The 12,764-nt window shown below is 49.7% G+C and overlaps 1 pseudogene; it reads left to right on the forward strand.

Annotated features, from left to right (window-relative positions):
• Positions 1–8,369: 8,369 nt before the first annotated feature.
• Positions 8,370–12,488, forward strand: LOC132675152 (T cell receptor beta variable 7-8 pseudogene; annotated as a pseudogene).
• The last annotated feature ends 276 nt before the right edge of the window (positions 12,489–12,764 follow it).

Consider the following 12,764-nt stretch of genomic DNA (forward strand, 5'->3'; position numbering starts at 1 on the left):
TCTCCTTCCTAGCATTCTGTACAGAGGGTTAGAATATTTATTTCCTACTTGGGCATTGAAGAAAGTTTAGAGAAATTTAATCACATGCACATATGCAATCATATGTGGACAAATGGGCATTCTGGTAACAATGAACAGAGGAAAAAATAGCGTTTCTACAAGAGTAAGATTAGAAGAGGAAGAAATAAATTCTCCAGGAGCTCCTGGCTGGCTCAGCAGGTAAAGCAAGAGACCCTTGACCTCGGGGTTGTGGGTTTGATTCCCACATTGGGTGTAGAGATTACTTAAAAATAAAATCTTAAAAAGAAAGAAAGAAATTCTCTAGCAATAGAGTAACAGTGAGTATTGTTTCCTTTATTTTGGGGAAAGCTGATCGCCAGACACCTTGCAAAGAGACCTGTCTGAATGGTCTGCCTCGAGCGAGCTGTCTGGGGTCAGCAGAGCAAAAACAACGTCAGTTAATTATTTGTCATCCTAAACTCCTTGGCATTCCATCCGCAATCAGACACAGGCTGTCTCTGGGTGATCTCGGCCATGCTTCCTCCTTAAGCAGCGCCATCTAACTTAGGCTAGGTTTACTGGGAATTTTCTCAAAACCAAAACATTTCCTCCTGCCACCTTTATTTTTATTACAATGTAGTTAGGGCTGTCTTTTGACCTTTTTTTTTTTTTTTTTTTTTTTTTGGTCTGCTGGGGGTGGGGGCAGAAAACAAAAATAGTGCAATAGACAAAGGATGGAATAGTTTCTAATTTATTGACCTTTATCTCTTGTTAAGAGGCAGAGACAGAGCATGAGCAGGGGAGGGGCAGAGAGAGAAAGACATAGAAACCGAAGCAGGCTCCAGGCTCTGAGCTGTCAGCCCAGCGCCCAACGCGGGGCTCGAACTCACAAACCGTGAGATCATGACCTGAGCCCAAGTCGGCTGCTTAACCAACTGAGCCACCCAAGTGCCCCAGAATAGCTTCTAATTTAAACATACCCCAGGACTCACATTACGGTAGAGGCAATCTCTTGATTACTGCCCAGAAGACCACATGGGGGCACTGTGGAACCGCTGGGCAGAGCAGGGGCATAGAGCCAGCTAACTGGGACCAGGAGGGTTAAGGAAAGCCTTGCTTGGAGCTCTTTTCCACTACAAGGCTTAATGCTATCAGCACTAATTTGAGGTTGTGCAGTCCCATCAGGGGGCCAAACCTTCAGCTCAGCGGTTATTAGGGAGTCTCTCTGAGCTTTCAAGGGGAAAAAAGTGCAGTGTGGTGCTGGGAGGGGGCAGACTCCTTGCCCTAGCAGGAACAGATAGAGGAACACCAGCCTGAAAGGAAAAGCTGAGGAGCTGTGGACACGCCTGTGGCTTAACCCCAGCTAGCGTAGACCGTCCCAGCCCTGCCCTTCATGTGAGGGGCTTTGTGGAACAAAGCAGAGCTCCTGGACCGGCGTAGCCAGGGACCTGGCAAGGGAGGCTCATGGGAACCAGGAGGGATAATGACATCGGAGCAGTGACATTACTGCCTAACCTCCAGTCAGAGAAGGGACGCCCAGATCTTCAGCTCTCGGAGACCCAGAACTCTGAGCGGGGAGAAAGCTGTCAGGTTCTGCCCTCCCCGCTGCATGCTGTGGGCTGCAGCCTCCACGTGGACCTTTGTCTCCTGGGAGCAAGTGTGTCCTTGTCCAGGTAGGACATCTCTCCTCTAAGCATGACAGCACCTAAGTGCGTGGCACCATCGGGCTCCCTCTTGTGTTTGTTCCCCAGCCCCTGTGTCCTTCCCTCACAGGCCCAGTGGAGGCTGGAGCCACCCAAACTTCAAGACATCTGATCAAAGCAAGCAGACAGCAAGTGACACTGAGATGTTCTCCTCTCTCTGGGCGCCCCAGTGGATCTTGTTACCCACCGGCCCTGGGTCAGGTCCCAGCTCTCCTTTGCCTATTAGGATGAGTTACAGTGAGCAAAATGACCCTTGCCAGGTTAGCTCTCAGTGTGACATTTGTGTGACCGTCTCTCTGATCTGCACATGAACTTCTCGGAGCCACAGGGCTCGGCACAGCCCTGCAGAGTCACCAGAGTGGCGATGTGGGAGTGGTGACGTCATAGGCAAATACTCCTTTCAGGGAAATGGGAGGTTCAAAGCTTTAGGCTGCTCACCCCCGGGGCCCCCACCCCTGAGCTGGATGATATCTTGGCTTCCCAGTGTTGCCATGGGCTCCAGGCTTCTCTGCTGCGTGGCCCTTTGTCTCCTGGGAGCAGGTGAGTCCTGGGCACCGCGTGGAAGCCTCCGATATGCGTTTGCCACCTGAGTAATACAGGCTTGCTGATGATGGCCGCAGCAGGAGGCATCCTCCCAGCTCTGCCCTCGGCTGCTTTCTCCCTCCCCCCCCGCAGGCCCAGTGGATTCCGGACTCACCCAAACTCCAAGACACCTGGTCAAAGCAAGGGGACAGCAAGTGACGCTGAGTTGTTTCCCTATCTCTGGACACCTGTCTTTGTACTGGTACCAACAGGCCGTGGGCCAGGGCCCCCAGTTACTCATTCAGTATTACAACAGGGAAGAGAGAGGCAGAGGAAACTTCCCGGAACGATTCTCGGCTCAACAGTTCCCTGACTCTCACTCTGAGCTAAACATGAGCTCCTTGGAGCTCACAGATTCGGCCCTCTATCTCTGTGCCAGCAGCCCTAACACAGCCCTGCACGATCCACAGCCTACTGAACAAAAATATCCGCCCCCTCCCAGCTCAGGAAGTGGGCTCTTGTCCTGTTAAAGAGACAGGCCTCTCCCAGACGCTTGTTCTGCTGTTTATGTGTGTGACACGTCTTAATGCTCACAGAAATCATGCAAGGTTAAGTATTATTTTACCCGTTTACCTGAGGAGAAGTGGCTTTCCCGGGTCTCAGAGCAAGAAATCAAACTCAGTTCTGTTCCTCAACACCTGTGGTTCTCCCCCGCCCAGAACTGTCCCCTGATCTGGCTTCCCTTCCCAGGTCCACATTAGCAGGACGGGAAAGATCATGCATCCATATGTGATTATCACAACCTCCTCCTGGGAAGAGGAACAGACCCAAACAGTTGTGGGTCCCTTGCTTTGTACAAGATACCGTATCACATAAAATGCAAAATGAAAATCAGTATGTTTCTTGTCTTTGACAGTTTTAGCATCTACAGTATTCAATGCATAATATTCGTCTTGAATATTTGACTATTTCTGTTGGATTCACCTGTCACCCGAGTGTAGGAGAATCACAATACGGCAAGTGCTGGGTATGTGAATGCACGACCACGGTTCAATTCTGCAGCAGGAGAGACTCACAGAGGAAAATAACACTATTACTTACTGACAACCTACTGTATGCCAAATAAAAGCCCTTTATTTGCAAAATTTCAATTAATGATGAGAAAAAAAAAAGCCTAAGAGGCAAATGCAATGACTGCTCTCATTTTAGAGATGAAGGGATTTGCCCTTAAGTTAAAGAACTTGACCATATTGAATATCAGCTGGTGAGGGGCAGATGTGGGACTCAACCGCCCCCCCTTTCTGACTGCCTCCTGAGCGCTGTTTACAACTCTCTGCTATCACGCATATTCGTGGGGACATCTGCCCTCAAAACCAGAATGCTGCTGCCTGTTCTTCTCAGCCTGGGTAGCTCTAATGACATCGTTGACAGAGATCAGTTTACCCGGGAGAAAGGTGTGTGGGAAAGAGTTCCGGCTGGCCGCCATGTGTGCCTGGCTCTAATTCCAACTCCAATACAAGCCGCTCGTCAAGACCTGAACCCACCTTCTTGACATGGTGGGCTGAGAATTTTCACGTAGGAAATGAGACTAATAATATCTATCAGCATCACTCAGAGTACTCCAAAGAAACAAAACAGACTGTGTGTGTGTGTGTGTGTGTGTGTGTGTGTGTGTGTGTGTGTGTAACGTATTTATTACAGAGAATCAGCTCACACAACTGGGGAGGCCAGTAAGTTCAACATCAGTGAGCTGAGCTGGTCGTGCTGGAGACCCAGGAGGAGCTGATGTCCAAGTTCAAAGGCTGTTGAGCATGAAGAGTTGATGTTCCGATTCGCAGGCCAGCAGCTGGACAATTCTCTCTTACCTGGGGTACAATCAGTCTTTCTGTTCTATTCAGGTCATCAGCTGATTGGATGAGGCCCACCTACGTTATGGAAGGCAATCTGCTTTACTCTACTGTCTAAAATGTTACTCTCACCTAATGTTAAAATCTACCTATGTAAATGTTAACCACATCCCAAAACACCCTCTCAGGAACCCCCAGAATGATATTCAACCAAGTGTCTGTGTACCCTGTGGCCCAGCCAAGTTGACACATAAAATTAGCCATCATACTAACTTCTAGGTTTGTATAAAAGATTTAGGGGTACCTGGGTGGCTCAGGCATTTAAGCATCCAACTTTGGCTCAGGTCACCATCTGACGGTTTGTGAGTTCAAGCCCTGCATCGAGCTCTGTGCTGACAGCTCAGAGCCTGGAGCCTGCTTCAGATTCTGTGTCTTCCTCTCTTTCTGCCCTTCCTCCAGTCTCTCTCTCTCTCTCTCTCTCTCTCTCTCAAATAAATAAACATTTAAAAATATTTTTTAAACCACTAATAAAATTTAATAAGCCAAAGTACCTAGCACATAATAAGAATCTGGATATATTGATTCCTTGTGCTAATCTCTGACAGCTTTTTCCACCATTTCCTATGTGCAAAGGTAGATATGGACACATTTTACCTAAAACTCCTATAGCTGTCACAGAAATGGTAATATTTATGCCTGATGATTCATTTTGAAATTATCTAGAGCATGTAACATACATCCTTTCTCAGCCATTTTAAAATAAACTTTATTGACATAAGAATTATATACAATAAGCATTCCACACTTTAAATGAACAGAGCAATGATTTTCTTTTGCAATTTATATGTATGTACCCATGTAATACACACCCTACTAAGATACAGAACATTTCTATCGCCCAGAAAGTCCCCTCATGCTCCTTTCAAACACCTCTCTCCATCTCTGACAAATTAGTGATATGATTTCTATTGCTATAGATTAATTTTGCTTAGGCATCTTTTTAATAGGCATTTCAAGTCTCTACCCATTACAGTAATTCACAGATAAATATTCAAGAGAGTGAGGTGCTTCTAGAAAGTTCTATGGATAAGGAGTGCTTGAAATCATGTGAGATACCTGATCCATGTCAGGGACAATTCTATCTGGAGACAGATGGTTTGATAAAAGGATCACCGAAAGCTCTTTCTAGCTGTTTGCAGCTGTTTCTATAAAATTTACTTATTTGAATTCATTTCTTTTTTCATGTGCCCCTTCATTCAAATTATTTTATAATAAAGTGTTGACACAAATTCATCATCTCCAAGGACATTATTTTGAGTTCCTGTCAGATGCACACATAGCTGGGTTTCATGTTCACACACTGTGTGCTGGGGCTGAGCAGACCACGGGCAACTGTGGCTTTGTTGAGAGGTCACTCCATGTTGGAAGAAGGGTCCCCTTTGTCTGGACCCAGTGCCGAACCCTCAAAACACAAGCGTTGGACTGGAAGATCCCCCTTTCTATTCTGGCCTGCCACCATTCTGCACTGCGTGTTCTTCTGTCTCCTGGACCAGCGACGTCCCAGGCACAGACGCGAAACCCGCTCACAGGTTTGCATGGCCCCAATTCAAGGCTTGACATTGTGGTTATAACATCAGGCTCCCCTTGGGTTCCAGCTTTAGTGCCTGTGTCCTTCTCAAGGCCCCAGAGATGCTGATTCACTGAGCCTCCAGACATGTGGTCATGCTAAAGGGAAACCAGCAGACAGGAAGGTGACCACAGACAGGAAACACAAAATTATATACCCAGGACCAGCTACATAATTTGCAGAGCTCATGGTTCAGATATTATTAAGAATTTGAAGATCACAACAGCAGAGCACTGAAGCCGGGGTGTGGGGTCTTTCTAAGTGGGGGACTGTGGGCAACACGATCGTTTCTGAGCTCCGCTGTCCTTATTACTTAATTAATGCCAGCCGTTCTCCACAAGAAGCTATTCCCCGTGGAATGCATGTCTCAGATGAAAATAACAGAGCATTTTTCAGTTACCCTGGAGGCGGCCACTTCCCCACAGTCCCTCACACACGTGAATACCTCTGTGCTAACACATCATCGGCACCACTGAGTAGCCATCGTCCTGCCACGAGGAAAGGTCACTCACAGGTGCGACGTGTTTCTGCTTGCCGCTGTCTCAGCCCAAACGAGGGAGGCGGGTGCTCTGCTACCTTTGGCAGGTGTCCTGACTCGGTAAGAAACAGAGCAAAACGGTTCCCCAAGAGTTGATGAGCCGGCCCTTGAGGTTTGGAAACCCAGTATCAGGAGAACCGTCGCCGGAAGGATGTTAACAGGACGCTGGTCAATTAAGCAAAGCGGAAACGGATACTTGGAGGAGGAGTTGGGACGCACAAGTCATAAAAGGCATCAGGAAGCCCTTAATGATTTTTCCCCAATTCAGCACTACAGAAAGACGCAGACACACACAACCAGTGCATCGATGAAGAATTCTATCACGGGAGGAAAACATTACATAAGGTTACAAACTGTTTCGTAAAAAAGTGAAGGCTTGTGTCAGTTCAGACAAGTCCTTTCTTCCCATCCTAAGCTGTTCACGTGTACGTGGAGCTTTTTATCTGACCCTCTGGGGAAGGGCTGCGGCCCCCTGCGAGGGTTGGCTCGGCCCAGGCAGGAAGAGTGACGTCTCAGAACGACTCCCTTGAGAGCCTCCTTCCCCGTCCCTCAGCACACATTCCCAGAAGAGCCCTCCGTCCGCCCTGCCCCTGCCATGAGCCTCGGCCTCCTGTGCTGTGTGGCCCTGGGTCTCCTGCAGGCAGGCGAGTCCTGAGCAGCGTCCCTTTCCTGAGTGCAAATCTCAAGGTCCCCGCTCTAAGCCTCTCTGTGGTGTCTGTGGCATCAGCTTTGTCTCCTTCTCCACAGGGCCCGTGAATGCTGGCATCACTCAGACCCCCAGATTCCAGATCCTGGGGACAGGACAGAACATGACGCTGAGATGTGAACAGGACAAGGACCACGACTACATGTCCTGGTATCGACAAGACCCTGGACATGGGCTGCGGCTGATCCATTACTCCGTCAGTGCTGGTATCACCGAGAGAGGAGAAATCTCCAACGGATACAACGTCTCTAGGTCAAATGCAAAGAACTTCCCTCTCACGCTGGCGTCTGCAACTCCCTCCCAGACATCTGTGTACTTCTGTGCCAGCAGTGATGGCACAGCGCTGCACAGCTGTCTCCTCTCTGCACAAAAAAAGGCAGGGGGAGGGCCTGCACCCCGGGACTCAGCAGAGCCCTCGGCACACTCCCAGCACCACCCCCCAACCCGAGCCCCAGAGCCCCGAGGGGCCCAAGCGCCCAGAGTGAACCTCGGTGTGGGCTGAGGTCCGTCTGCAAGGCACTGACAGCCTGGCCTGGACCCGACCAGACCTCAGGCGGCCGTGTCTCCACCTCTGGTCTGTCTGTGCTCTGAGCCGCCTGGCTGGCTGCGAAGGTGCTTCCCCAGCTCTGACTGTTCTACCCCCTGCCTAAGTCTGACGCTTCCGGGATGGAAATTGTTTGCACTGGGTAAACAACACAATGTGTTATTAACAATGTGTTATGAAATCAGATCTAACTAGACGCCCCCCTCCTTGTCTCCCCCTGGCACCTCAGTGCATTGCTCTCCGATGCCCGGGTATGAACCCTGCTCCCCACCAGCCTTTCCATAGGGGCAGCCCCAACAAGGCCCTGCTGGGTCTGTCCTCTAGCTGCCTCCGGGCCCAGCTCGCACAGCTCGCTGGCCCTCGGCTCTGGCCACACTGCTAGGCCCTCAATTCTGCCATGTCCCTTCCCATCTCAGGGACATCCAGGGCTAGTTCCTCTGCACTGGGCATGAGTCCTTCCTTCTTGCAATGGCTGACGCCCACTCACGTTCCTGTTCAAGGTCACCCTGGGTGGCCTGCCCTTTCTGGGCACACCTGTTTCCAGGGGAATGGCGGACACAGCTGGTGTATCTCTGTTCTAGATTTTCCAGACTTTTCTCTCAATCGGTTTTAAAGTACTGGTATCATAAGGACAAACTTCTCTGACAACCATACATCGAAGGCTGAGCTGCTTCAGACTCTGTGTCTCCCTCTCTCTCTGCCCCTCCCCTGCTCACACTCTCTCTCTCTCTCAAAAATAAATATTAAAAAAAAATTAAAAATAAATAAATAAATTTCAAAAACAGAAAGGAGGTTACAAATACTTATTTAGTCATCCAAGTATGTTACAACATAAATCCTTCTCCCTGAGGTTGAGGGGATGGACAGAGAGGGTGATGTCACTAAGCCAACTCCCTTGTGTGGATGAGGGGCCTCCCTCCTCCTCCGCTCGTGCTCAGGAGAACCTGATGTGGTGAACATCCTAGCCCTGTCCTGACCCTGCCATGGGCACCAGACTCCTCTGCTGCGTGGCCCTCTGTCTCCTGGGGGCAGGTGAGTCCTCAGAAAACCGAGTGAGCGCATGTGTGTGAGCGTGAGGGATAAATACACGCAACGATTGCAGTCGATTTCCTCCTCGCCGTTCCCAACTTTGTCTCCACAGGTCACACAGGAGCTGGTGTCCTCCAGTCCCCCCGGCACAAGGTCACAAAGAGGGGCCGGGACGTGGACCTCAGGTGTGACCCAATTTCTGGTCATGCTGGCCTCTACTGGTACCGACAGGCCGTGGGGCGAGGCCCGGAGTTTCTCATTTCCTTCCAAAACAAGGACAAAGTAGACTCCTCGGGGATGCCCAGCAACGATCGGTTCCAGGTGGACAGGCCCGAGGGGTCCTACTCCATTCTGCAGATCCAGCGTGTGGAGCCGGGGGACTCAGCTGTGTACCTCTGTGCCAGCAGCCCTACCACAGTGGGGCACAGCCACCTCCTTCCTCTTCACCAACCTCAGACTTCTCTCTCCCTGCACCTGAAGACCGTAAATAGGCTGTTCCTATTCATCGTTCCCCAATCACAAGAAGTAGATTTGGATATCAGCTCTCAGCTGTCCTTGGGTAGAAAAAGACACTAAACTCCTGAAGGGAATGTAAATGAGGGTGGATCAAATAATTATGGCCCATAGGGTTGGAAGACTCCCAGGGCTGGCTCCGGGCTCCAAGGCCAGGACTGAACAACAGGGACACAGTGGTCCTTCTGCAAGACCCGAGGCTTTCCGTGTAGTGGGCGGTGCCTCCTTCTCTGCATTTGTGGTCCCATCTGGGAAGTTTGTGTCATTCTTGACATATTCTTACTTCTTTTTTTTTTCATTATTAATTATTTATTTTGAGAGAAAGAGAGAGAGAGACCATGGAGGGGCAGAGAACGAGGGAGAGGCAGAATGCAAAGCAAGCCCCAGGCTGCCAGCGCAGGGTCCAATGTGGGGCTCAAACCCACAAGCTGTGAGATCACGATCCGAGCCGAAATTAACAGTCAGACGCCCAACTGACTGAGCCACACAGGCACCCCCATATTCTTACTTCTAAAGCCTCTCTGTCCCTAAACTTTGGAAGCTTGAGCAACACAGGAGCAAGTCTGTCTTCCTGTATGAAGCCAGGTCTTTACTGCTTTCGTGGTGGTGATGGGACAAGAAGGATCATAACGACAAGACGTCCCATCCTCTGCCCAGTTTGGACAAGCCATTTTCTCTCTCTGTCGTCATTTTCCCACGTGTACGGTCCTAGTAGTGAGAGTGCAGCACATTTGAACAGCTTCCCCAGGCTCGCCTCGACGCCCTGAGTGAATCCAATTTTTAGAGACGCAGTGTTTTCTTTGATGCACTGGCCTTTTCATTTGAAAAAAAAAATTCCCTTGAATTCTTTGATTCAAGAAGACAGGATATTTTCTTGATAATAATGCCCCTATTTCCTTTTTACTTATTTTATTTGCTGCATTATATATCATGATATGTTACTTGTTATAAATATAAATAATTATGCAGTTATAACATCTTCCACTCACCTGCCGGTGAAGCTATGGTTTGTATCTATGAAGTCAAAAGCCATGGTCAGAGCTCATAGAATCATGGAACATGAGTTTCTGGGTGTCCTAAGAGATAGTCCAGGACCCTGAGTCTGGGATAGACTGTCATAGACTCAGCAATGATGGAGGTGCCCTGAGCCTTTCACAGCTGGTAAGGGAGTTACAATCATCCCAAATCCACTTATCAGAAACTGTGGTGTCTCAGGACACGAGATTTGTTTCCCCAGAGAATGGGTGTTCTTGGAAGAGAGTTTTCCTGGTCTTTTTTTTTTTTTTTTTTTCATTTTTATTTATTTATTTTGAAAGAGGGAGAAAGAGAGAGAGAGGGAGAGAAGGGCATACAAATGGGGAGGGGCAGAGAGAGAGGGAGAGAGAATCCCAAGCAGGCTCCACACCGTCAGAGCAGATCCCGATGCGGGGCTCGATCTCACAAAAACGTGAGATCATGACCTGAGCTGAAATGAAGAGTCCAATGCTCAACCATCTGAGCCACCCGGGCACCTCAATCCTGGTTTTATTTTAATGTGGCATCAGCAAAGCACTGCTCAGTCTGCTTCCCTGTGTCTCCGGAAGTGAGCCAGGCTAGGGCCCAATTGGGAATCCCTTATCCTTGGAAGGCCATGCCAGAGACTTCCTTCCCAGGCCCTGTTTCCAACTGTGCCACCATTCTCCACGTGGCCCTGGCAGTCCCATCTTCCCTCCTTGCCGCCTAAATCAGGACACACACATTGCACAAGCTCTCCATTGAGTGTCGCCTGTCCCTGGCTCACCTTGATTCCGTTCATCCTTATTTTCCCACTAGACGCTGTATCCTCCATGATTGCCTGTTGTCTTGTAAGATGTTCCATATTTTTCTTATATTTCAATTTTACTTTTTATTTGCACACACGGGACCCCATTGTGAAGGTAGTCTCGTTATATTCCTAGTCCTCAGCTGATCTGTATTTTGGAGGTACGGTTGGTTGATTGCCCCCTTGGTGGTGGAAGAGGGGCGTTTTTGTTTACTTTTAGTAACAGAGATAAACGAGCCTTCTTATATTTCATCTCCCATACTTTTCTTCTTATTTTAGACTAAATACTATTTCCTTCCATTCCTCCCATTTTGTCCCTCTCCGTCTCAGGAGATAGTTTTAAGGGAGAAGATTTTGGTTGGACTCTCGCTGCCAGATGTGTGACAGCAGTTAAGTAGAATGAGGGTGGGAGATTAAGCATGGCATCTCAAAGGAGTAGAGTCAAGGTTCGGATTGGTGTTGGGATTAGGGTTTAAAGAAGTTGAGCATAAAATTTGCAGGATGCTGGGGTTCCTGGCTGGCTCAGTCAGTTGAGGGTCCAACTTCAGCTCAGGTCATGATCTCACAGTTCATGGGTTCAAGGCCCATGTTGGGCTCTGCGCTGACAGCTTGGAGCCTGGAGCCTGCTTCACATTCGTGTCTCCCTCTCTCCGCCCCTCCCTCGCTCGTGCTCTGTCTCTCCCTCTCTCTCTCTCAAGAGTAAATAAACATTAAAAAATGTTTTTATTTAAAAAGTTTGCAAGACACTACTTCTGGAATATTCTCCCCGTTGACTATGCAGACACTTCCCAGCGTCCCTTGGGCCGTTGCAGAAGAAACAATGAGGCAACTTCAGTTACTGGCCACAAGATGGCACTGTGATGCCACTGAGATCTGAGGGGTTCGGAAAAGACTGGGAGAGCAGCCTGGGGAGGGAGAGGGTTAAGAAAAACAGGCGTGGATCCAATACCAGGCAGATGTTGAAGTTTTCCGTTATTGCTAGGCTACCTACAGCTATGGAAGAGGTGGGAGGTCCCTCTAAACTTTAATGAGCTCCACAGTTGAAGGATTTGGATGAGGCAGGCTTGATGTCAGGGGCAGGTGCAGACAGAGGAGAAACTGTCTCAGAGGAGTATGGGAAACCAAGGGGGTGGGTGCACCCTAAACTCAGTGCACCGCGGCCACACCCCGTTGCCCCTGCAGGCCTTGCTAAGCAGCGTCTACGTGAGGAGTAGCTGACCCCTCCTGAGCCAAGTCAGAAGGGACCCTGGGCCAGGCAGAGTTGGAGAGGTGGGAGGCGGTGACATCCCAGGCAGACCCGTTTGTCCACTGAAGAGCTTCCAAGCTCGCTCTCCCAGTCCTGCGGATGACAGCATTTAGTTGGGACAGCACCCTTCTCACCCTGCCCCTGCCATGAGCCTCAACCTCTTTTGTGTGACTCTTGGTCTCCCGGGAGCAGGTGGGTTCTGGACTCAGCTGGAACCCCGAGCCATGATTTTGCCAAGTCCCAGCTCCAAGCCTTTCCCTTTGCTTTGCAGATTCAGATCACGCCTTCAGCCTTGCCTCGACCCTCTGTCTCCCTCTCCCGCAGGCCCCGTGGTTGCTGCAATCACCCAGACGCCAAGACACCATATTACACAAACAGGAACCAGGATGATCCTGGAATGTACTCAGGATGAGAACCATTTTGCAATGCACCGGTATCGACAAGACCCAGGACAGGGGCTGAAGCTGATCCATTATTCAAGTGGTACGGGCAGCTCTGTCAAAGGGGGTGTCCCAGAAGGGGTACAGGGTCTCCCGAGGGAAGAAGGAGCATTTCTCTCTGACCCTGGAGGCTGCCGGCACCAACCAGACCTCTCTGTACCTCTGTGCCAGCAGTGAGTCCACAGCACTGCATGGCCAGCTGCTCTCTGCACAAAAAGTTCAGCCGGAGGCATGAAGGATACTCCTGC

Source organism: Panthera onca, chromosome A2, assembly GCF_046562875.1.
Source record: "Panthera onca isolate mPanOnc1 chromosome A2, mPanOnc1 haplotype 2, whole genome shotgun sequence".
NCBI lineage: Eukaryota > Metazoa > Chordata > Mammalia > Carnivora > Felidae > Panthera > Panthera onca.